This window comes from Lycorma delicatula, chromosome 7 (genome assembly GCF_047948215.1).
Source record: "Lycorma delicatula isolate Av1 chromosome 7, ASM4794821v1, whole genome shotgun sequence".
NCBI lineage: Eukaryota > Metazoa > Arthropoda > Insecta > Hemiptera > Fulgoridae > Lycorma > Lycorma delicatula.
The window spans coordinates 111,298,069-111,322,075 of NC_134461.1; positions in this window are offsets into that span (position 1 = coordinate 111,298,069).

Sequence of the window (24,007 nt, forward strand, 5' to 3'; positions counted from 1 at the left end):
GGCATGGGCTGCTGTTCTAAAGATGTTTGATACAATCCATCATTCATTCATCTGCCTTGCAATGGTTGCGTTTTGGTCAACCTACAACGCAAGTCTGCTGGTGAATAGTGGTGAGCCCCTCCCTTTGCAATAGATGGAAGCAAATGATATGCTCTTATGTGGCTCGCATTAAGGCACAACCAACTCGTCCAACCTTTTGATGCAGTTTTTTCCAACTAGCATGTTAATCATTACCAGGAACAACCTAGATTTACTGCTCCACTAGGCATAAGAGTGCAATTACCTCTATTCTTTACTGTTGCTATATGTAATTACCTCCTGTGGTAGCCTTTTCTTGTTAATTACTTCTTTGATCTTTGTCAGCATCATAAAAAGAACACAAATCTATTTGTCCTACAAAATGAATTTTATAATATTCTAAATAGTGTGAATCCTGATGCTGTAGTTTATACAGACGGCTCTAGAAACATTATTTCTGTTCATACAGAACATACATTTGGCCTACTCAGCATAATCAGTATTTTTGATGTGGAGCTGTATGCTATTAATAAGGCCTTACATATAATTAGCTCAACATTTTGACAGTTTTTGTTTGCAGAGATTCCATGTGTGCCTTACAGTCAATTAATGATGTGTACTACAGACACCCTGCTTTTAAGATTCAATGTGTTGTTTTGCAAATGAATCGCTGTAACACAACTGAGCTTCTGCTGGATTTCCAGCCACATTGGTATTTCAGGTAATGGTGATAGTGAGGCAAAGGAGGTTTTTTCCAGCCTCCTTTCATCAATTGCATCACTTCTAATGATTTTGTCTGTTGAGTGGCAAAGTAAATGTGGGATGCTAATATTAACAATAAACTTCATTCAGTTAAGAACACTGTGTCACCATGGAGCTCCTCATGCAGAAATAACCATTGAGAGGAGGTTGTTATTTGCTGTTTGCGAATACAGGGCACACTGCTCACTCATGGATATCTGATGATGCAAACAGATGTATCCATTTGTGCATGTTGTGATTGACAACTAACAGTACAGCACACCCTGGTGGGTTGTATCTGTTATGTGTCATTGGATAGCAAGTTTAACCGAAGGGCTAACATGCAAACTATTGTAGGGGATGATGAAATGTTAATTATTCGTATGTTTTATGATTTCTTAGGGATGGTCATTTACTGTCAAAGATATGAATTACTGTAGTTTGTTTCAGCTATTTATACCATTTTCCATAAAGCAGATGGTAATTTTATTATTTTAATTAAGATACAGGTTTTTCCTTTTAACATATATTTCTACGTTAATGAGTTTCAGTTTTTAATTAATTTTAATTGGCAATTTAAAAATTTAATTACAATCAATATATTGTGTTCAGGTGATTATGCAAAAGCATTTTTCACTCCTATTTAATCTCTGTAACAGTCCAAGAAAAATTCAATAGAAATGTTAGTGTTATATTTAAATTATGTAGCTGTTAATTGATTTCAGTGTTTGTATTAGTATTAAGAAAATACATAAATAAATGTGCATTAAGATAAAAACTATATCCTTGTATTCTAGATTTGAAAGTTGCATTATGATATGACTAACAACGGAGAATAGATTTACTATTCAGAATTTTTACAGAATTATTTAAATAAAACTCAACTGATGAAACAGCTGTTAATACAAACTTATAAAATTAAAATTTACTAGAAATTATTTACATAACATTTATAGTATAAAGGTGCCTTCTAATTAATTATAATATTTTGAGACTACTATTAAAATTTTATTATTATTTTTAAATGTTTAATCTCTAAATTATTCTAATATTATCTCCAAAAGTATTACAGAGTATGAAAATGTCGTTATGTTACTAAAAAAAAATTTATTTCATAAGAAATTTCTGAGGTTCATTTGTCCAAGGGAGCAATGTTTGATTTATCAATCAGTACAGGATGGGCCAAGTATCTCCTAAGATAAGGAGATTCTGTACCATTAAAACTCAATTGCCTCTTTGGAGGAACATCACATGTGCTTACATTGTTATATAAAGGAAAACTGAAAAATGTCAAACATGAGGTGGAAAAAAGTAAATTAGTTGTAGGTATGCAAGAGGTAAGATAGGGAATGGAGAAATCAGCAGCTGTGAATCTATATTAATCATCCGACTTTCCACTCACTGGGTAATAAAGTCTCCTCTTTACTATTCAGGAGAGAAAAGGTTACCCTGTTTGTTACCAGTTGATGGTTTGTCTAATTTCCCACAAGGTTCTTGCATACCTCACCACTGTAGCCTAACATGCACTCCCCATGGGAAGCCCATAATTGTTAAACAGAATTTTTTTTCAATTTATTCAATATTTTATTTAATCTAAATGTAATTCTATTACTTTTTACTTCCTTGTATGAAGTAAGGGAACTGTAGTGATAAAAGTTTTGGTTTTCGGATTCCAATGGCAATATCCATTTTGACCATACCTGAATCCATTTTGACTAGTTATGGCGTGATATCAGTATGTATGTACATATGTATCTCGCATAACTCAAAAACAGAGTAGCCGTAGGATGTTGAAATTTCGGATTTAGGACTGTTGTAACATCTAGTTGTGCACCTCCATTTTGATTGCAGTCAACTGAACCAAAAGTATCCTAAAAAAGCCCATAATTAAAACAAAATTGGATTTTGAACTTTTTCTGCAGTAATAAACCCTCATTGAGATCTTTTCAACGCTATATCTTAAGTTCTACTTATTTGTATTATTTCCAGAGTTATAGCCAAATGAAATTTTAATTAACAAAATATTTGGATCTTACAAGGGGAAGGCACATCGGCTTAGATCACACTTCATCTCTCTTTTTTTTTAATTTAAATGTATTGATTTATTAATTCAATAATAACAATAAAAAAAAAATAGGAAAAATCAGAAGTTATTAATGAAATAAAATTTTATGTACTTTTCATTTTTAAAAAATGTGTATAAGTAATTTAATAGGTGTACAAGGAAGTCGTGTGATGTCCACATCGGATTTTTCAGTATTATTAAACTGATTCAAATCATTCAATTCAAACCCACCTCTCAGAGTGAAGAGACTCACAGTTCATTAATTTAATTCATTAAAGTTCATACTTTAACCAGCAAACCTCCACTACTATATATATATTTTTTTTTTTTTAGATGAAATATATCTAAAAACCTCAGTTTGCCAAGAAATTTGGTTGCAATTGAGTAGTTTTTTGGTTTATCCTGAACAAACTAAAACCCTCTTCCTCTTTATATGATAGTATAGATTACTAAATTGGAGAATAAGAAATCTCTTAAATAGTGTTTATTAAGCAATTAATTATACAGGTGGGCCATATTGATGGAACACATTTAAAATGCATTTGTGGAACACAACATTTATTACCAACTATATGGTACACATTGCCAAAAGACGGGAGTTTTTCACTATGTTAAGTGTTTGAAGATTACATCCCTTAGATGAGCACCATCTTGACAAGAACATTCTTTGGCCCTAACAATCATGTTCAGCATAGTTTGATGTAGGGTGGCAGGGATGGCTGCTACCTCCCTTGGGATGCTGTTCTTCAGTTCATTGATAGTACTGGGCTTTGTAGTGTACACCTTCTCTTTTAGATAACCCAACAGGAAATGGTCTGGTGGAGTTAGATTGGGGAATCTGGATGGCCAATGGATCTCACCGAATCTGGAGATGAGGTGTCCCACGAAGGGTTGACATTGACACTACTGTAGTATGACTGGAGCACCATCCTGCTGCATCCACTTGTCCCGTAGGCCAAGCCATCTCATTTTGAGAATGAGAAATGTTCATAACATTGTGTTGTACCGTTCAGTGGTGACTGTGATTGTGTTTGTCGTCCTCAAAAAAATAGTGATCTATTACACAGGCACGACTCGCTGCAAACCACACAGTAACCTTGGCACTGTGCAATGGTGTTTCATGCAACAGTTGAGGATTTTGCTTAGCTCATAATAAATAGTTTTGTTTATTGACAACCACTGAGGTGGAAATGAGTTTCGTCAAACGTGATAAGGTGTTGCACAAAGTTCATCACCTCTGCTGATTAGCCAATCACAGAATGTGGTTTGTTGAACAATTTATGCACCACCTGTACCTTGTATGGATACAGTTGTAAGTCCTTTTTAAGTATTTGCTGCACACTGGTATGTGGAGTATGCACTTGATGACACAATTGCTGAGTTGACTTCTTTGGAATTCGGTCCATGGCATTGGACACCCGTTCAATGTTTATTCTACTACTTGATGATTGAGGTCTCCTAGGGGACGTTTTTTGTTTGCATTTGTGGTCTCGTGAAAGTTGTGAACAGCATGCAGTATGACCTTTTGGGATGGTGCTTATCCATTTCTTAAAATGTTGTTTGAAACGCTGTTGTGCTATGATGATGATGCTTCTGCTACTGAACACCTTCACGATGTACAAAATTTAAATGGCGGTCCATATCACCATGATTCCCTGCCATCATGAAAGAAACATGTATCAATAATTCCCGTCCTTACACTTCCTGTTAAACTAAATGAAAAATCAGCATGACTGTTATTGCTTGCAGTATTCAAAATATAAATATGTCTCATTAATATGGCCCACCTGTTATTTGAAATTATAAATATTTTGATTATTTAAAAGCTGATGTGTACACCAAATAACTTTTTTGTATGCCTATTAAATTACACATACACATCTTTTGCTGCACTTCATTTAAACATATTTCATTTGAAAGGAGGTATGATCCTCCAATTCTTTAATAAAGTGTACAGTTACACAATTGCATTGTGGTGGACACCACATTGCATCACAATATTTTTGTGGTGTCCATATCAACATTTTATATTAGTTTATGTATTAATAATTTTGTTTCATGTTGCTCAAGTAGATATGTGGTGTAAGTGAGAATGTGTCAGATTTGTATGTGATCTCACACATTGGTTCGAATCCGACTTTACATGCATATACTTTTTTTTTTTTTAATTTAAATATATTGACTTATTAATAATTAACCTCTGATTGTAAAAAGTTTTGAGTTAAAATGAAAAATACATGAAATTTTATTTCACTAATTACGTCCAATTTAAAAAATCTTTTTTTTTTGTATTTTATTATTGGATTATTATTTATTTTGTTAAAATCTTTTTCACAATCGGAGGTTAATAATTACTAGTAAATCAATATATTTAAATTAAAATAAAGTTAAAAAAATGTATGAAGTAATGAAATGTATGTGTATGAAGTTAGATTCAAATCATGTGCCTTCCCCTTGTAAGAACCAAATATTTCATTAATTAAAATTTTATTTGGAACTCTGGAACCAATGAAAACAAGTACCACTTATGATATTTCATTGAAAAGCTATCAATGAGAGCTTATTACTGCACATAAGGAAAAGTTTAAAATCAAAATTTATTTAGAGGTCTAACTGTATACACATGTTGGGCCCAGTTAATTGCAATCAATAGGGGAGGTGCACAACTAGATGTTACAACAGTCCTAAATACAAAATTTCAACATTCTATGGCTGATGTTTTTGAGTTATGCGAGATACCTATGTACATACTTACAGATGTCATGCCAAAACTAGTTAAAATGGATTCAGGGATGGTCAAGATGGATATTCTGTTGAAATCTGAAAACCAAAATTTTTCACGATTAAAATACTTCCTTTACTCTGTACAAGGAATTAAAAATCATCATCAGTAGATAACGAGGAAATCGTGTAGATACAAAAATAATGATATGAAAAAATTATAATGAAGAAATAAAAATAATTAATCAGTTGATAAAAAAAGCTGACTATGGAATTGCATAATAAAAAAATTAGTAGTATTTGCCCTTGACTGACTACTTAAGAGTAAAATTAATGGAACATTAACATGTGTAAGTGCACAAGTAAAGAATTATATTATTATATTCTTTTAGTAAAATTTGAGATATGGGATCTTTGGTGACCGTTACTTCCCAAATTACTTTCCAAAATTTTTCACGATTAAAATACTTCCTTTACTCTGTACAAGGAATTAAAAATCATCATCAGTAGATAACGAGGAAATCGTGTAGATACAAAAATAATGATATGAAAAAATTATAATGAAGAAATAAAAATAATTAATCAGTTGATAAAAAAAGCTGACTATGGAATTGCATAATAAAAAAATTAGTAGTATTTGCCCTTGACTGACTACTTAAGAGTAAAATTAATGGAACATTAACATGTGTAAGTGCACAAGTAAAGAATTATATTATTATATTCTTTTAGTAAAATTTGAGATATGGGATCTTTGGTGACCGTTACTTCCCACCCCCTTGACCAATTGTACACAAAAATTGAATTGGTATCAATGGACCAACATTTAGAAGTCATTGTATAAAATTTCATAAAAATTGTTTAATCTGAAGTTATCAAACAAAACAATAACTAACAAAAAAAGCAAAAAAGGGTGGGGACTTAATATGCCCTACCCCTGTATGAAAATTACAATCGTGTTACATAGTCAGAATGACATATTATTATAATGTACTATTATTGTAGTATTATAATACAAGAAACTGATTTTAAGGCCAGAAACTAGAAAAAAAAGAATTATTTGTCCATACTCCTTTAATAAGAAAGAACAAGACCAAACATCAGAATATGGATTAACTCTATAATAAAAATTAAATTACATGAAAAAATTTACTTACCCTTTGAATTAAAGTTGAAACATTACCCAAATGAATGTATGTACATACAGACATCCTTCCAGAATTTTTCAGTGCTAATTAAATTGTTTTTTTTTGTTTGAGGAGGTTATGATACTGCATGTCCCCTTTATAGGGTTAGATTTGATGGGTTATTCTCAAGAAAGAAGTTTATCCTTTCCATGAAAAAAAAAATTAAGTGAGATTTTAATAAAACTGTTTGCCATATTTTACTTTATGAACATTGAAAAACTATTAGTTTTTAAACAAGTTATCTAAATTTCATTCAATAATATTTATTAAATTAACTTTTTAATACTTTCAGTTACATTTTCAACTATCTTCTACGACATGTGCTTTTGTTATTTATTCAGTGGATGTCAGTAGATTGTTTTTTTATTTTTAATCTAGGAAAAAATGCATTCAGCATGTTCAAAATACATAATGAATTTGAGTTATATCAATTAATGTAGTAAATTTTGAGTTTGTATAGTATTTCATAATATTTAAAAATATTAAGTCATGCTTGTATTTTTCAATTTATATATGTGTACGTTTTGATACGAATGTGTAGAATATCAGTGTTATTGCTAGGGGATCATTTTGTGTACTCAATGTGCTCAAAAACAGAACTGAAAATATTTATGTAAAATACATAATAATCTGAAAATATTGTCTAAATAAGTTTAGATTTCATATCTGATCTTTAATTGTTTTATCAGTGTTTGTTTTAGAAAATAAATCTTACTGTATTCTGATTTCTTCTCTATTTCTGTTTAGTCTCCTCAACCACTGTAAGGATCATTCCTGAGATGTGTGGATAATTGAACCCCAACCACCAAAGAACACTGGTGTCCACGATGTGGTATTCAAATTCATGATCTAGTATTCTGATCTCTTGAATGAATGTAACCTACTTTTCTGGTAAGTATTTTAAATAATAACTAGCTAGCATACTACATTATCATATCATTTCTGTGTTTAATTGTTATCTAATAATGAATAACGGATTTAATTACAATTTCTTTTTTTTTAATTAGATATGGTTTTTAAAAATAAAATTCTGTTTATTTTCACTTAATATCTAAAATAAATTAACACACAAAATAATATAAAGTAGATTAAATGTTTTATAACTATTAAATTAATATTATGAATAAAATATTAAATGATTTTGGTTTTATGTTTGATTATTTAGCTTAATACATGGTTTGTTGAGTTAAACGGTAAAAACTTCAAACAATAGGTTATGTTGCACTGTAGCTATTATTAAGAAGTATTGTTGTTTTGTGTTAATATTGTTAAGAATGAGAGCACCAGAATTATAATTTAAATTACCTATGAAACTAATACTATGTAGCTGATTGTCAAGTTGAAAAGATTTTACCAAATGCACTGAAAAAAAGTTAATCTAAGTTAAGGAGCAAGATTCAACTCAAGTAGAACAAGAGTATACTCTATCTGAAATCATGCGATTGGTTGATAGCACCACCTTGAGTATCTAGTTAATACTAGTTTAAGAATAAAAACAAAACTTATTATATGTGAAATTTTAGACGATATATCAAGTCTAGTCAATAACTAGTCATCAATTGATAAGAAGATTCTTCTTATTTTTATGAAAAAACAACTTCAAAATTCTCATCAAATAAAGCACTTGATTTTCATTAATGAAAACCTTATTTTTTCACTGCAGTAAAAGTGAAATTAATACTGATCTAGTCATATCAGCCAGTTTTTCTAGTCGATATCTATTCATTATTAGTATTTAGTTTTTATTTTCATTGATTTGAGCAATTGCAATAATAATGTGAAAACGGTTCAGCATTATTTTTTAAAAAAATGTTTCAATAGTGTTAACACAAAATTAAAAAAAAATACAGGTTTCAAAATGGTAAGAAAAGTTGAATATTAATTCTAATTAAATATAAAGCAATGAATAAATAATATATATGTTTGTATAGACATATGTATGGATATGTAATATATATATATATATATATATATATATATATATACACACACAAATGTACATAAATGTTCAGTATATGTACAATTTTTTGAAATATCACAATCCCAACGTCACATAGCTGATACATTTTTTTTGCAAAAATATGTCTTTTCATGTATCTAATATATATTCTAAATATAAGCTAATCAGACCATAAATACAATTTTTCTAATTGCCACGACCCCAGCGCCACCAAATAGTTCTAATTGTAGATTAAAACTTTCTTTCAATTTATTTCTGTTTTATGTATTCCTTTTTTAATAAAACTAGTATCTCTTGAAAACTAATATTTTTATTTTTTTTTAGTGAAGTGATGGGACTTAAAAAATTTGTCTCATCTTCAGAACTTTCATTTACATAAGAGTATTTACTATTAAAACAAGCTGTAGTATATTTTCTTTTAAATTTTATTATTTCAAGTATACAAGTTTTTGTACACTACCTAGTACTATCAAGTACTGCTATCTAGCGGTGCGATTCGTAAGTGGGTTAGGAGAAAAAAAATCAGGGTTAGAAAAACAAAAATTTCATATTTTCAAATTAAAGAACGTGAAATACGAAGATTATCACATATTTATCGAATGAAAAAAACCTATATTCTTTAAGAACATCTATTTCTGTGGTGATGTGCAGCTTTATTTCATCAAAATTATTATTATTTTTATATTTTAAACAATTTTAAAAATTTTGAAATGTTGATTTGCGAGTTGGTTAGAGTAAATAAGTCTTTGGTGTTTCTGCCGTCGGACAAACTCTAGTCGGTGTCATTCTACCGAATGACTTGATAATGAATCTTCTATTTTAATATTATTATTATTTAAATAATGTATCGTTATCAAAAAGTAGCATCTCATTTATTAATCTTTTTTTATAAATTTGATAATTTAATATAGTATATATTTTTTCAACCAACAGTTGGGAAAATAATTAAAATCTCTATCTTTCCTGTATTTTCCTTTATTGACGTATTTTTAAATATTTTCACAGAATTTTCAATGTTTAAATCAATGTTATGCATTTTATTAATTAAATAAGCATTTATCCATATTAGACAAATTCGGTTTATTGTTTTTCTTGTCATTACATAGTTAAAATCTTTACATTTTATGCCATATGTTCCAAAACCATATGTCTGTATTTTTCCAGTGGTATATTTAAATATTATTATTTAACACTACTGTTAGTATTAAATGCAAAACTACATTTTTTTTAAAGATATATTTAGTGCTTTAAATATATGAATCATTAAAATGAAATTAAAAAAAATTACTGTGCAGAAGATTTGTTTATTATTTCTAATAACTGTTTTATGAGCTTATGCTTAAATTGAGCTTAAATTATTTACAGATCTTACCCTTATGGTATTTTTATATAGTCTGTGTGTGCATCCCCCTTAGCTTAGCACCGGAATTCACCGATCAGTAGCGGAAAATCCCGATTCGTTTGTATATGTCTCGTGATGGTCAGGTGTATACTTGTTATATTATATATCAATATACCAAAATATATATATATATGTATCCGAAGTTTTGGGAAAATTTAGTACTTTTTAACTGGATCTGAATTTTCGGATGAAAATCGCAAATATCTAAAAAACGGTCGGTCCTTGCGCTCTGAAAGATTTTATCGTCGATCCCCTCTTCGACGATATCTCATTCGCTCCCAGTGGTACTCGTCGGATGATGATATTTTCAAGTGCCCCGTGGGCACTTTTCGGAAATTGGGTAGGGGTGAAATGGGGTGCCACCGTAATATCTCGTAACCGCTCATCCGATTTTCACGATTCAAACGGCGATTCTATCAACAGGTCAAGCGCTGACTGTTTAACGCATCGGGTACAGCTTGTTGTCAAATCCATTCTGAGATACTGTCCTAAAATTATTTTTTAACTTTTAGTGCGCTTAATTTAAGTCTGGTGTTTTAAAAACTTTTTTACATATTTTTTGTTTATTTATGTGATTGTTTTTCTTCATAAAATAATGAATTTTAACTAAAAAGTAGGCACTGGAATGTACTGATCACTAGCGGAAAATTCCGATTTGTTTATATCAATTTCTAGAGTAAAATTTCTAATTTAACTTTAATTATATAAATTTTCATCATTTAAAAAAAAAATATTTTTACACAAGAGGTATTCAGTTTTGGACACCTAAAAATCTCACTTCGATATGCTGCCCGCCAGACCTACTTGGGGAGGCGTGCCGTAGGTACGCCCTGCAGCTGGTAATGCAATAAATCTTTCACAAAAGTAACTTTATACCTTAAAAATTGTTAGAGATTACTAATCTAGATAAATAAAAGACAATTTTTATTTTGAGGTAAACCCAAAAATTACTCAACCGATTGAGTAGTTCTGAAAATTTCGCAATTTATTATTATTTGTCCCGTCACTATTTGCATGTTGTCACTTCCATTTAATAGTGTAACAATTTTATAACATTATATTTAATGATATTATAACTGACTGATGAAGTCGATATTAACGTAGACAGTGACAATCGATATAGACGATATCTCTCGATATATATTACATTAAATTTAGTAAAATAAGTTTTAGGTTAATTATTTATACTTTTTCTTTATTGTTTTATATAATAGTGAGGTTTGAGTTGTGGTCGTGGTAGTGGTAAACATTATGGTAATAGTGAATCATTAACGGGTCCACTACTAGTTTTAAAATGTTGATTTAAAAAAAAAAGATAACAAATATTTATTATGAAATAATAGTAAAAAGGTTGTTTTTACAAGAGTAATACTTTTAATCAAAAAGTTGAAAAATTTTATTAAATTGAAATTTAAATAGTATGAACATAGTCTCTTCAAAAGGTTTAAGGTTAACTTTATTCATAGTTATTAAAAATAACTCTTTTTACTTACATGCTATAAAATTGAAAACAATAGAGGGAAACGTCAAATTCTTATTCCAGAGCATTCACCACAATGGGCGGGGGGAGGGGTGCCTAAGTAATTTTGGAGTGCTCCTGAATATTAAGGTATATTTTATATAATGTTAATTAGATACTACCATATTTAAAAACAAAAAATATTAAATGGTCTTAAAATTTGAAAAAAATAAATAAGTTAAGTACAAATTCCATTCGGAAAATTAATTTTTACACTACTACCAAAAAAGGAGTGTAATGTTTTTAGGGTGTATGTATATTTGTATGTTTATTCCACCATAGCGGAGTAAATCGGTTCAGCTCAACGACTGAACCGATTTAGATATATGATCCCATGTTGGAATAGTTACGTTACCGGGAGTGTCATAGGCTTTTATAAATATGTATACAGCGTGTTTAAAATGGTGGGCTGGCCATACTTTTTTCGGATTATACGTGTAAAACAAAACAAAAAATATTCTTAGGAAAAATGCCAATTTCTCCTTCATTCTCACCCTGTCCACCATTTTGTTATTAAAAAAAAATTATATATCAAGTTCAGATAGAGGAATTTCATTGATATTTTGTAAGCATCTTTGTAATAAAGTGTTAAAATTATCAAAAAATCAGGACTTTAATACCTTGGCAAATTACAAAATGGCGGCCATGTTTTTTTTTCAATTCGTTTATCTCCTTAAATATAAGTTATATCAAAATGTACGTTTTGCTAAAACATTAAGCCTTTTATTTCAAACAAAATGAAATTTTATTTTTTTAAATTGGTAAATTAATAGTTATGGCAGAAAATTGATGTTGTAATTTTGTGTCTGTTTTCTTGTTCTCTACATTCAGTTCGATAAAATATTGTCTATATATTGCTGATTATAGTATTTTAAATTAGTATCATATTAAGTAATAATTTTCTCACAATAATAAACCTAATAGTTAAAAAAATAAAATAACTGTCTCTGATAATCTTAAGTTAATTGTTGTAGACATTTGTTCTCAAAGTGGATGATAATAACTCCTTGTGGGTGCTGGAGGCCTTCAGGGGGGAGGATAGTAGAAGACCCACAGAAAACTGGGGGCATCAGGCGGTCTAGGAAGGCAGGAAGGCACTGGCTTATTAAAAAAAAGGAAAAATTATGTTTTCCTGATATTTTAAACCAAAATTTAAAACCTAAAACATACTATTATAGTATGATATTTTAAAACCTACTACACTAGTACAAAAAATTAAAGGGACACTTGTATTTTATGATAAAAAATGATTGTATTCAAACTACTTTAACTTTGCAACCAAGAGAATTAAAGAAACGAAAAAAAAAATTAAAGCTTGAATGCACTCTAATTTCTGACAGTATACTTCAGATTTCAAAAATCATTAAATAATAAAAACAATCACTGAGAAGAAAAGTTTTAAAAATTTGTAAGTTTCTCTTTGTGTTTGATAGAGTGAAATTCTTGGTAAGCTTTAGATTTTAGCTTTAACAAACTCCTTAAAGCACATCAGATTCATCCTTCGCATTAATGTAATTTTTTAATTGAAAGCTTTGTTTTAATTCCTATATTGTTGCATTGAATATGTTATCACTATTGTTGTTATATAACTATATAGATACAATTCTAATCTTTTTGAAAGTAATTTTAATATATATACTTCCAAATGTGATTAAATACGCATTTTAATTATTTTCATTTAAAATGTAAGTTTCAACTCAGAAATAGGATATGCCATGTTTAAAAACAGTAATTGCAATTGCTGTTTTTAAGAGCGCATCTTAAAAACAGGAATTGGAATTATTATTTTTAACAGATGATTAAATTTAAAAATGTTGGGGGTTGCTAGAAAATTTTTCATTTTCAATGTAGGTGGTAGGTGAAAAAGTTTGAGAAGCAATATTGCTTCTCAAAAGAAGCAATATTGCTTGAATATAGCAATAATAATATTGCTGTGTCACCGGATACAGCAACCAACTGCTTATGAATTTCAGCCGGCTTAACGTTTTGGTGGTTTAAAAAACGTATGACTACGTATTTCACAGTCGCGGCAGCAAACATTTTCCTATTCATTTTGTAATTAATAACTCACACGTAATTAAATATAGTACAATACGACAACTTACAGACAACAATGCAGTACGTATATTACTCACGTGGCCATGAACAATGCAGGTTCGCCAACCTTAAGGAGAGAAATTTCCCAGCGGTCTTTCCTTTAGAGATATCCCTCATATTTCTTTTAACAACTAACTTAATAGAAAATTTAGGTTGTTAATTAGGTTGAGTTTTGTTTTTATGATTTTGTATTTTTTAATACAAAAATTGTTTTTACCTTCGTAAACTTCAATACACTAGTGAAAAATTGAATATGGGGTAATTAATATACAATGTTAATATACAAAAGGGAATTTATTATTATTATTAGGGATTTTAACTGTGGCTTGTGGATATTGAATCCCTTTCAACAAATCTATCATTGAAAGTATAAACATTCATTAGAGTTAAGTAAATTTAGTAAGTGAGCTGTTAGATTAAACATTTAAGTTATTTGAGTTGAATTCATTGTATTTATATATTATTGAATTTATTCCCATAATAAATAGAGACAGTGTTTGTAAAGTATTATTTTTGAAAGTTGTCAATTATTGATTTGTAATTTTTTCCAGTCTTTGTAATGGCTGCATCTAGATACAAGTGATTTAACTCAGGATTTCTTTCTCTGATACTAATAATTTTTATCAACTCAAGCCCTTTGGAATGACTGCATCTCAATGGGATGGGATCTGCAGGTTGTGCGTCACAAATTAACACAGTTCACAATTAAGATATCAGCTATCATAATTGGTGTACCAACTACAAGTACCATATTTTAATTTTAATATTGATGATCTGTGTTAGAATTCAATTAATGATATTATCTTAGAATATGTCAGTCCAAAACTGAACAAGACCAACTGCCAATTTATAATTGTGCTTGAAACCTGTTGGACAGTATAATCTCAACTGAAAAAATTAAAAATAATTTAGAATAATGTAAAAATCAATATTTACCATCACAGAAAAATTTTGAGTTGATATAATTTAAATAAGCTAAGAGAATAAATATGAATAAAAATTGCTTTTTGTAAGATTGAGTAACAAGGGCAGCTAGCTCTGTACTGTCATCAGAATGAATTTATTATTTGTAGGGCTGAATATCATATATATTTTGGTGGGTTGGCAATATTGATGAGCAATATGGTACCATGAGGAAATCCATAGGAAACCACCTCACTCCCCACTTTCTTGTATAAGCATGAGTAATGCTTGTTATTGAAAAATTCCCATTCTATTTTTGGGAGTGATATATTTTTCATTTTCAGTCAAATTATAACCAATAATTTCAATAATCATAGGTTATAATATATTAAATGAAAATTATACAGAGTGTCTATGAAGTCTTTCCATGATTACAAAAATTTGTTACAAAAAACTAATGCAGTTATAATTGTGCAGTTTGTGGCAAAAAAAAGAAAAAATTATCAAGTTTTTTTTACCATGTCAATTAACTTCAGCATGTGCGCCTTTTGTCACTAATAGAATGTCCAACTGAAAATCAATTTCAGATGGAAAATGAAAATCAAATGTTGGTCAACATTTCTTTGGTAACACTAGCAACAGCTTCAATTATTCTCCATCTCAATGTGTCCAGATCAGGTATGGGTGTTGCATAGACTCTGTCCTCAACATAAACCCCAGAGGAAAAAGTCTGAGGGAGTTACGTCTGGTGATTGTGATGGTCAGGGAGTGGGACTGTCGCCCCCAATTCATCTGCCATGAAATGATTCGTTCAGAAATTCTCAAACTAGTAATTCTCAATGTGCTGGTTTTCCATCCTGTTGGAAAACCACCCTAGGTTGCAAGTCATGTAGTTGAGGTATAGCAAAGTGTTGCAGCATAGCTTTTAGTGATTGCTCAATGAAAATGAAGGGACCAATGATTTTGTTGTGCATCAAATCGCACCACACATTCACTTTAAGGGAATGGTAAGTACGGATTTTCTGAGCCCTATATTCTCACATTATGCCTGTTTACTTTCCCTGAGGTGTGAAAAGTAGCCGCATCTGAAAAACATACATGCTGCAGGTACTCATTGTGTTGTTATCAATCTGTTACAAAATCTTGGTCACAAAGGCAATATCTGAATTTTAAATGTATGCAACCTTAGTTTCTTGTGTAAAAGTTTGTGCACTCACTGTTCACTGGAAATCCCTAGTTCACGAGATGCACAACGAATAGATTTGGAAGGGCTATATAGAAATGCTTGCTGTACAACCTCAACCTTCTCTTCACTAATGGATGGCTGCCTTGTGCGGAAGGTCAACTGGACTTCTCTTCACCTTAAACTTTGCATACCACGCAGTGATACTCTTGCTGTCAGGTGGTGCTGGTCGTCCATATTTTCTTCTAAAAATTTGCTGCACAGTAATCGGTGATTTCGACTCGTGATACCACAACACAGATTGTTGTTTTTCCTGGATTGACACCATTTTATAAAAAAATTAATTACAGTGCCCTCTACTCTGCCTCTCCTGCAACAAACCATTATAAAAAAATAAGTTGGATAATTTTTTCTTTCTTGTGTCACAAACCGCACAGCTGTAACTAATAGTTTTTTTGTAATCATGGAAAGACTTTATGTTTTATATATTTAAAAAGTAGGAATAATTTGAATACTTAATAATAATGTGTGTAATAATAATTTTAGTAATTTACGCATGCTTTTCATACCATCATGAAATATATAGATCTATTTATTTTTTTAAACATTTGAAGAAGTGTTTTTATATTTCTTTAACATAAAACAGTTTATATTACTTTAAAAGCCAATCTGCTCGAGAAGCAGGAAGGGTATTGTTTATGCAGGATAATAGAGAGGAAGGTATATGTAGGCTACAGAGTGCTAGTGGTGGGTGGTGTTTGAATGAAGAGGTGGCTTACGTCTGTTTCGTAAGAGAAAGAGAAGAGGAAGTGTAAGAGCTCGAGGCGTAAGTTACTCTTGTAACGATGTTACGGTCAGCAAGCCGTATCACGTACAGAAACGTAGTTTTGCCTTTCCACCAACCGACAGTCTATTATACGAGAAACGAGATTATTGTTGTACTCGGTGGAAAATGGCCAGCAGGTAAAGCTGTACCGGTCTTTGTTTTGTCCCTAGCTAAAACGATCCCCTCGGGAACTCATCTACATCTAGTCGCTTGCTTTGCAATTTCCATATACAATGTACAGAATGGGTTTATAATTAAATCCGAGCGGAGACGAGGGACTTGTAATCGTATTTGCCATGATACAATCTAACAGTGAGAGGGGTAGGCGGTTAGCTTGCTTTGTCATGGAAGACGCACGTATATATAGTTACTCGGTGGTGCTTTAGTAATCGCATCTCTGCCACAGTTAAAGTCATCGGACCATCCTCTAATTCTACCCCCTCAGGCTTGTAGATCTCTTTGAGTAGGAAATGAAGCCGAGATATACAGCTCGGAAAACAAAAAGCAATAACTTTTTTCCATTCTGGCGAAACAATCAAATGACATGCAAATGACCACGAATCCTTTTACATCTCTCGTCTGGGACTAAGCGCTTTTTCAAATTGTATTTTCAAATCGAAGTTTTTGACGGCTTACTACTACACTTTATCGTTCGGGTTACGGATACGATTTATTATATTAATTTAACTTCATGTCTTTTCAAATAGGTAGCAGCACCGTGTGTATAATTTCGATCGATAGAACGACCTAGTTCTCTAGTTCACCGGTAGAGGCCGTTAATATTACTCTTCAGTTGTATCGTTTTGAACATACACGAGATGCAGCTAATTTTATACGAACAAATTTTAATAAATGAAAATGTTATTATTTTATAAAAACGGTAAAACTTTTAAATATAAATTAGAATTTTATTAAAAGTAGTTGCGGAGATAATAATAAGTATCTAAAAAAGTAGAAAGTAGTAAATATTTACTAATCGTAGTTCATAACAAATTTTTGCTATTTTAATTATTTGTTATAATTTCTAATCCTTTTTTAGTAGTGTTAATCTGTTTAAACCAATTTAAAAAAAATTATTTTTACTTATTTCTATTTATTCGCGCTCTGTTGTATGTTAATTTCCATGGAAGCTGTAATCAAAACGATTGATTGTTATTTTAGACCGATTCATCAAACACTTTCGTTGAATTACTTTTGTTTTTGCATTTTTGTTAGACGTTTTTATATGAAGTTGTCTAGAATTCTTTTTCTAGAAGTTAGGTGATAGTTATACAATTTCGTTAAACATTTAAATAATTGGATTAAGACATTTCTTAACTAATCTATTAGACTATTAATCTTTTTTTCTTAATTCTATTTGTAGTGTTAGTTTTAATGAAAACTTAATTAAATGTTAGTCGTTGAGAGACATGCAATATTTTATCTTAGTAATTTAATCTTGTTTCAAAGTACTTAAAAAATAAAACAAATTAATATTATGGTAAATACACATAAATAATTTAACAAAACTAAATTTATACTTTTTGTTAATATCGATCGTATTACATTTTTGTCGATAAATTTTATTTTCGATTATCACACTATCTCTTTTAATCTCTTTTGAGGCGTGATTATAAAATAAATTATCCAAGAATACTCTAAAGAATTTTTGCGTATATACCGAGATAAAAAAAGGCAAGTAAAAATTAAAAAGTTATTGGATAAAACATTGTTAAAAAAAATCTTCGCATAAAAAGTTTACTATTGACAGAAAAATCCCTTTGAACTAAACTTCATTTATTTTTTACCATCTTGTAATTTTACTTATTAATTTTCTGATACAATCATCTGTATACTAATGATTAAAAAAAAAGCCAAAAAGGGGTTGAGTAAAATATTTAAAATTCTCTTTTTATTATTTTTACTATTTATTAATAAAATGTTATTATTAATTATTTTTCAATCATCAATAATAAAAAAAACATTCTTTCAAGTCGGAATTTTTTTTTCATTTAGGGAATGAGGTCCCTCATTCAACCAAACCAGGGACCTCCACATAAAACTATAAAATTATGCGTACCCTAGCGCAAACCCAAAGGTTAATTGGTTTTTTTTGTTTAATCCAAAAAAAAGTATATAATTATACAATTTGTTATAATAGTATTGCTGATCGCCGTGGCGGAGTGGTAACGTCTCGGTCTTTCATCCGGAATTCCTACGTTCGAATTCCGTCAGGCATGGCATTTTTCATACGCTACAAAATTCCTATTTCATTTCTCGCATACAAGCTTTTGAGCTTTATGTGGTGAATTAGTCATAAAAAATTGAAAAAATAAATCACTTAGGAGACAAAAAACCTACAATTTTCAACTTTTCTAATGTTTTGCGATTTAATTTTATAGACTTTTTCGTGATGAATTAATTCACTGTAGAAACTAGAAGAACTTTGAAGCTTGTACGTTGGAATACGGAAGTGAAATTTTGTAGTATATGAAAAATGCCATGTCTGACCGGGATTTGAACCTGGGACCGTCGGATGTATGATCGAGATATTTTCACACCATCACACCACCACGGAGACTGGTATAAAAATACTTTAATTTTTATTTTTTTAATTATTCTAAACTATAGTTGTACTGTTGAAATTTGTTGTTATTTTGTATAAAAGCTTCTAGTGAAATATAATAGGGAAAGAATTTGTTTATTAGCGGGTTATGAACAAATAATTCAGCATTACATCGCCCTTCTGTTTTATAATGTAAGTGTTAAAAAATGTCAATATTAATAAAGGCATATTTTTTTACGTTACTTTAAAGTTGACAAAATATATTTCATTCCGTTGATAATTATTTTTTGAATGAATATTATATAATAAATAACAGTATTCAAATTTTTAATTTTATTGATTCAAGTTTATTTTTTTTATACATTCAAAAATTTATTTTCTAAGGAAGACTTCTTCTATTTTTCCGGGATAAGATGTATAAGTTACAACAAATTATATAATTATATTATTTGTAATTATTATCATAATTCCAAATTATAATTGTATATATAATCGTTGTCCGTCGGTAGTTAAATATCAAAAATTTAGATAAACAAATGCTTAAATTTCATCGTTTCTTATTTCTTTTGTGAATTTTAAAAGATCCGAAATGTAAATTTATGTTCTTCAGTTTTAATTAATAGTTTACTTTGTTTAATATTTTAATTGTAGTACTAGGTGTTTATTTTTTAAATTATTCAGTTATCACCATTTCGGTAGCTTCAACTGTAGTAATATTTTAAAGTAATTTAATTAGGTCTCTTAAAAATGTATCTTGATGTAATAATTGTTGATTTAATTTTGAATTAAGTTTCTGTTGTTATATTCTGTTGAATATAGTTAAATTTAGTTTTATTAATTCTATTTATTTATTTTTTAAACAGTTAGTATATGGAGATGTACTGTTCAGAACGAAACGTATTGTTTTACTCTTGTATCCTTCGATTTTAATAAACGTTAGGAACGCAAGACCTGATAATCCTGCTACACATTACTTTGATAAACACACACACACACACACACACACACACACACACACACACACAACACCCTTTTCGCCAGCAGTCTACGATTTGTTTAATAATTATAATTCCTTTTTAGAATCACTTAACCGTACTTTTATAGTGCTCTGATTATTTGTGCGATATTTCACATACATACGAACGAGGTCTGTTCAGAAAATAACCGAACTTTATTTTTTTAATGTTTGTTGTTAATTTTACAGATTATTGGTCCTTGTCTCCTTCAAATTACTCCCCTTCCCTACTCACGCACTTTTCCCAGCGGTGTTTCCAAAATCGGTTATTCTCTGAACAGTTCTCGTATATGTAAAATATTGAAATTGTATGTATTTGATTATAATTAAATGGAGTTCTTGATTTAATCATTGATTTAGGTAAAAAAAAGAACCTGACAACAAAGTTATAATACTTTTCTGGCATTGGTTTTTATTTTTGCATAGTGTAAAAAATAATGATTCATGAAAAAACCAAAAAACGTTTTAAAAAGTTCAAAAATCGATATTTTTAAACTCTGATCGGCTCCCCCATCCACAATGTTGCCCCTAAAGTATTTTTTTGTTGCCACTTAAACTACTTCTTTGGTTAAGTAAACATAAAAAAGATTCGGTTAAAATGTATGCAATAAATAAAAAGATAACTTTTTTCGATCTTTGTGGAAGTGGGAAATTGCGGAGTAAAATTAAAAAAAAAAAGTGGTAAGATAAGTATGAACGCATGTACTGAACGCTTAATATAAAGTGCAAAATTTGGAGAAAATTTACCCCAAGAAACTGTTTATCCTTCCTGGAGATATTTAAATTAAACTTTTACCAACAAATTGCGCCATATTCCATATACAGGAGTCTCGGTACAAAATTTCATCAAAATCAGTTAATCTAATCAAAAGTTATTAAGTTTCATATACGCCAACACACGTACATGTATGTACATAAGAACATTAGCCCTCTTTTCTTTTTTTTTTTTGTTTTTTGGAATCATGAAAAGTCGAGAAATGAAAAACCCATACCCCATTTTTTGATTTATTAGCATACTTTCCTTCTTGTAGTTCGGCTCTAGAGCTATGACTCTAGGAAAGTAAAACTAGAAAAATTCTTCTATCCAGGTTGTCATATCTTTATTAAAAAGTTAAATTTAAGGCCACAGTCTCGTCTCGTCCTAAAACAACACTACACTTGAGAATCCTTTAGGATGACTGTGACATTTATCATATGGGTTAGTAACGTTAAATATTAACTGCCAGCCACTTAACACTGATTATTTTATAAACTTTTCCATAACAATGTAACATTGTTGGCTGCAATACGAATATGTATCTACTGTTTGTATTAATCACTACGTAGTTTGTGGTTTTACTTCGTTGTTGTTTTACGTCATTGCATGTTTTTATCACAAATAAATCATAATCGTAAATATTTAATCATTAATTATAAATAGCTTATAGAACGGTTATCTGTAATGCTTAATTAAAACATGCACAACCTTCGAGCTTAAAAAAAAATCACTTTAATTCACACGCGAAATAATTTCTTACGATAAATGACACTGTGGCTTAATATTGTATGTTATTCAAACATTAAACAAAGATAACAAGTTTACTTTCTGATTTGTGTAACGTTGCGTTATTGTTATGGTCTGAATGGAGGTACGCGAATTGGTAACTAATCGGTGTCGTTCTAAAATATTCTAAAAATGAAATAAGCAATGTAAAGTCGGGACTTTAAAACAATTTTGGAGGGGGGTAAACCTTTTTAGCATTAATGTTAATAATATGTGAAGAAGCCGAAAGTTTATTAAATTAAAAATTTTATAGGCTCTAATGTGATCGAATCAGGAGAAGTCGCACATTAACATGGAGTAAGATAATGAATATTCTTTTTATCTTTCATAAATTATATCCATTTTTATAAACTCTGATTATTGTCTATGTATCATACTAGATTTGTAAATAAAGTTATGAGACTAGGTTTTTTTGGCAGCCAAAGTGGCAACACTGTAAAGTTACTATTAAACGTATGGTTATATGAACTGCTGATTTATATTAGGTATTAATATTTTTAGTCTATTGTTGTTACGTGAGAAGTAAACAAACTTTCGTGAAACGATTTTTGTTGTGCGTTACAAAAATCAGTGATGCTATTATGATCAACGTTATGCAATCAAGTTTTGTGTTAAACTATGTGAGATACTACTGAAACTTTTTTAAAATTGAAAAGGCCGTATGGTAATGATGCTCCGTCATTCATATTTGAGTAATACCCAGAAAAAAACGCTAGAACAAGGAGAGGCACACTTCAAACTCACCACGTCCCAAAAAAGAAAAAAAATGAGCAAATCAAAAATCAAAACCATGCTAATTTGTTTCTTCGATAGTAATGGAATGCTATTAATATGGAACATGGACAATGGTCCATAAAGAGTTTTTGCCTACAGGACAAACTGTAAATCAATAGTTTTATCGAAAAAGTTTTGAAAGACTACGGAAAAGAGTTGCCAGCGTGAGATCAGCCATCAAAGACAACTGGATGCTGCGTCATGACAATGCACCTGGTCACACTGCACTCTCAATTAATGAGTTTTTGGCAAAGAAAAACATTCCTGTAATTTTTCAACCACCTTATTCACCTGACTTAAGTCCCTGTAACATTTTGCTGTTCCCGACTTTTAAAAAAATACTTCAAATGGTGGCACCATTTTGGTACAGTAAAAAACATAAAAAAATGTAATCGACCATCTGAAGGAAATTCCGGTTTCTGAGTTCCAACACTGCTATGAAGACGTTTTTCTGAACCGGTCTCATTACTTTTACAGACCTCATACATGCCAGAAGAGGGAGTCTTCATTCAAAATTTTCAGGAAGAAGTTGTTAGGAAGATGTCACTTTTCGACACATGTTCACCTTAACTGTACGCACAGATTTCCTTGTTCCCATCTATACCGTTTAGTAACGTAACTGTATAGTTTCGTTTATGTAACTTTGAATGGCATGGTAGTGTTAATTAATGTTTTATTTACCTAACCATTTTAAATAATATATATATTAAAAAAAAAAACTTTTTATGTTAATTATTTTAGGATAAGGCAAAACAAAAAGATTTTACATTTTTTTGCGTACATTTTAAATTCATAGGGCTATTGAGTTTATATGTAGCTCAGTTGATTTCAGATACAATTAGCTTCCTATGGTTGTACTATGTTAGTGAGAAAGAACTTTTTTTTTTGTTTTTTTGTTCTACATTAGTCCAATTCGAAACGACTAATCATAAGAACATTATGTTTCCTATGAATACAAGAAAAAAAGTCTATTAAAATAGATTTTTGTTTTATGTAATTCAATCCTTTGTAGTATTTTTTTAAGAACAAAGTGAAAACTAAGTCTAAAATCGCAATACCTTATCTTGTTTGAAATTTGTCTTCGTAGATGTTGATTTTTTCGTAAACATTGTTGTTTAATGGTTTTAAATTTTAAAAACTGAAAAATTTAACTCGTATTTGTATGTTTGAAGTCAAATTTAAAAAAAAAAAAAATGGTTTCATATTTTCAACATAATTTTGTTAAGAAGTAACAATTCCTTAAGAAGCTAAGATTTTGTACAGTTATTTTTTAGGTTTCCATTTTCATGAATTTGAACAGTTGGTAATCACATTTTTGAATACAGATCTATTTATTTTAGAATGTGTTTATTTCTTATCAGTACGATCAATAATTTGATTATAGATCTTATCAATAAGGTAATTGAATAATTTCTTATTATCTTCGTTTTATGAAACCGACAAACAATTGCATATCATGGTATAAATTTAAAAAGAGTGAAATTAATTTTATATTTTTTTGTTTTTAAATA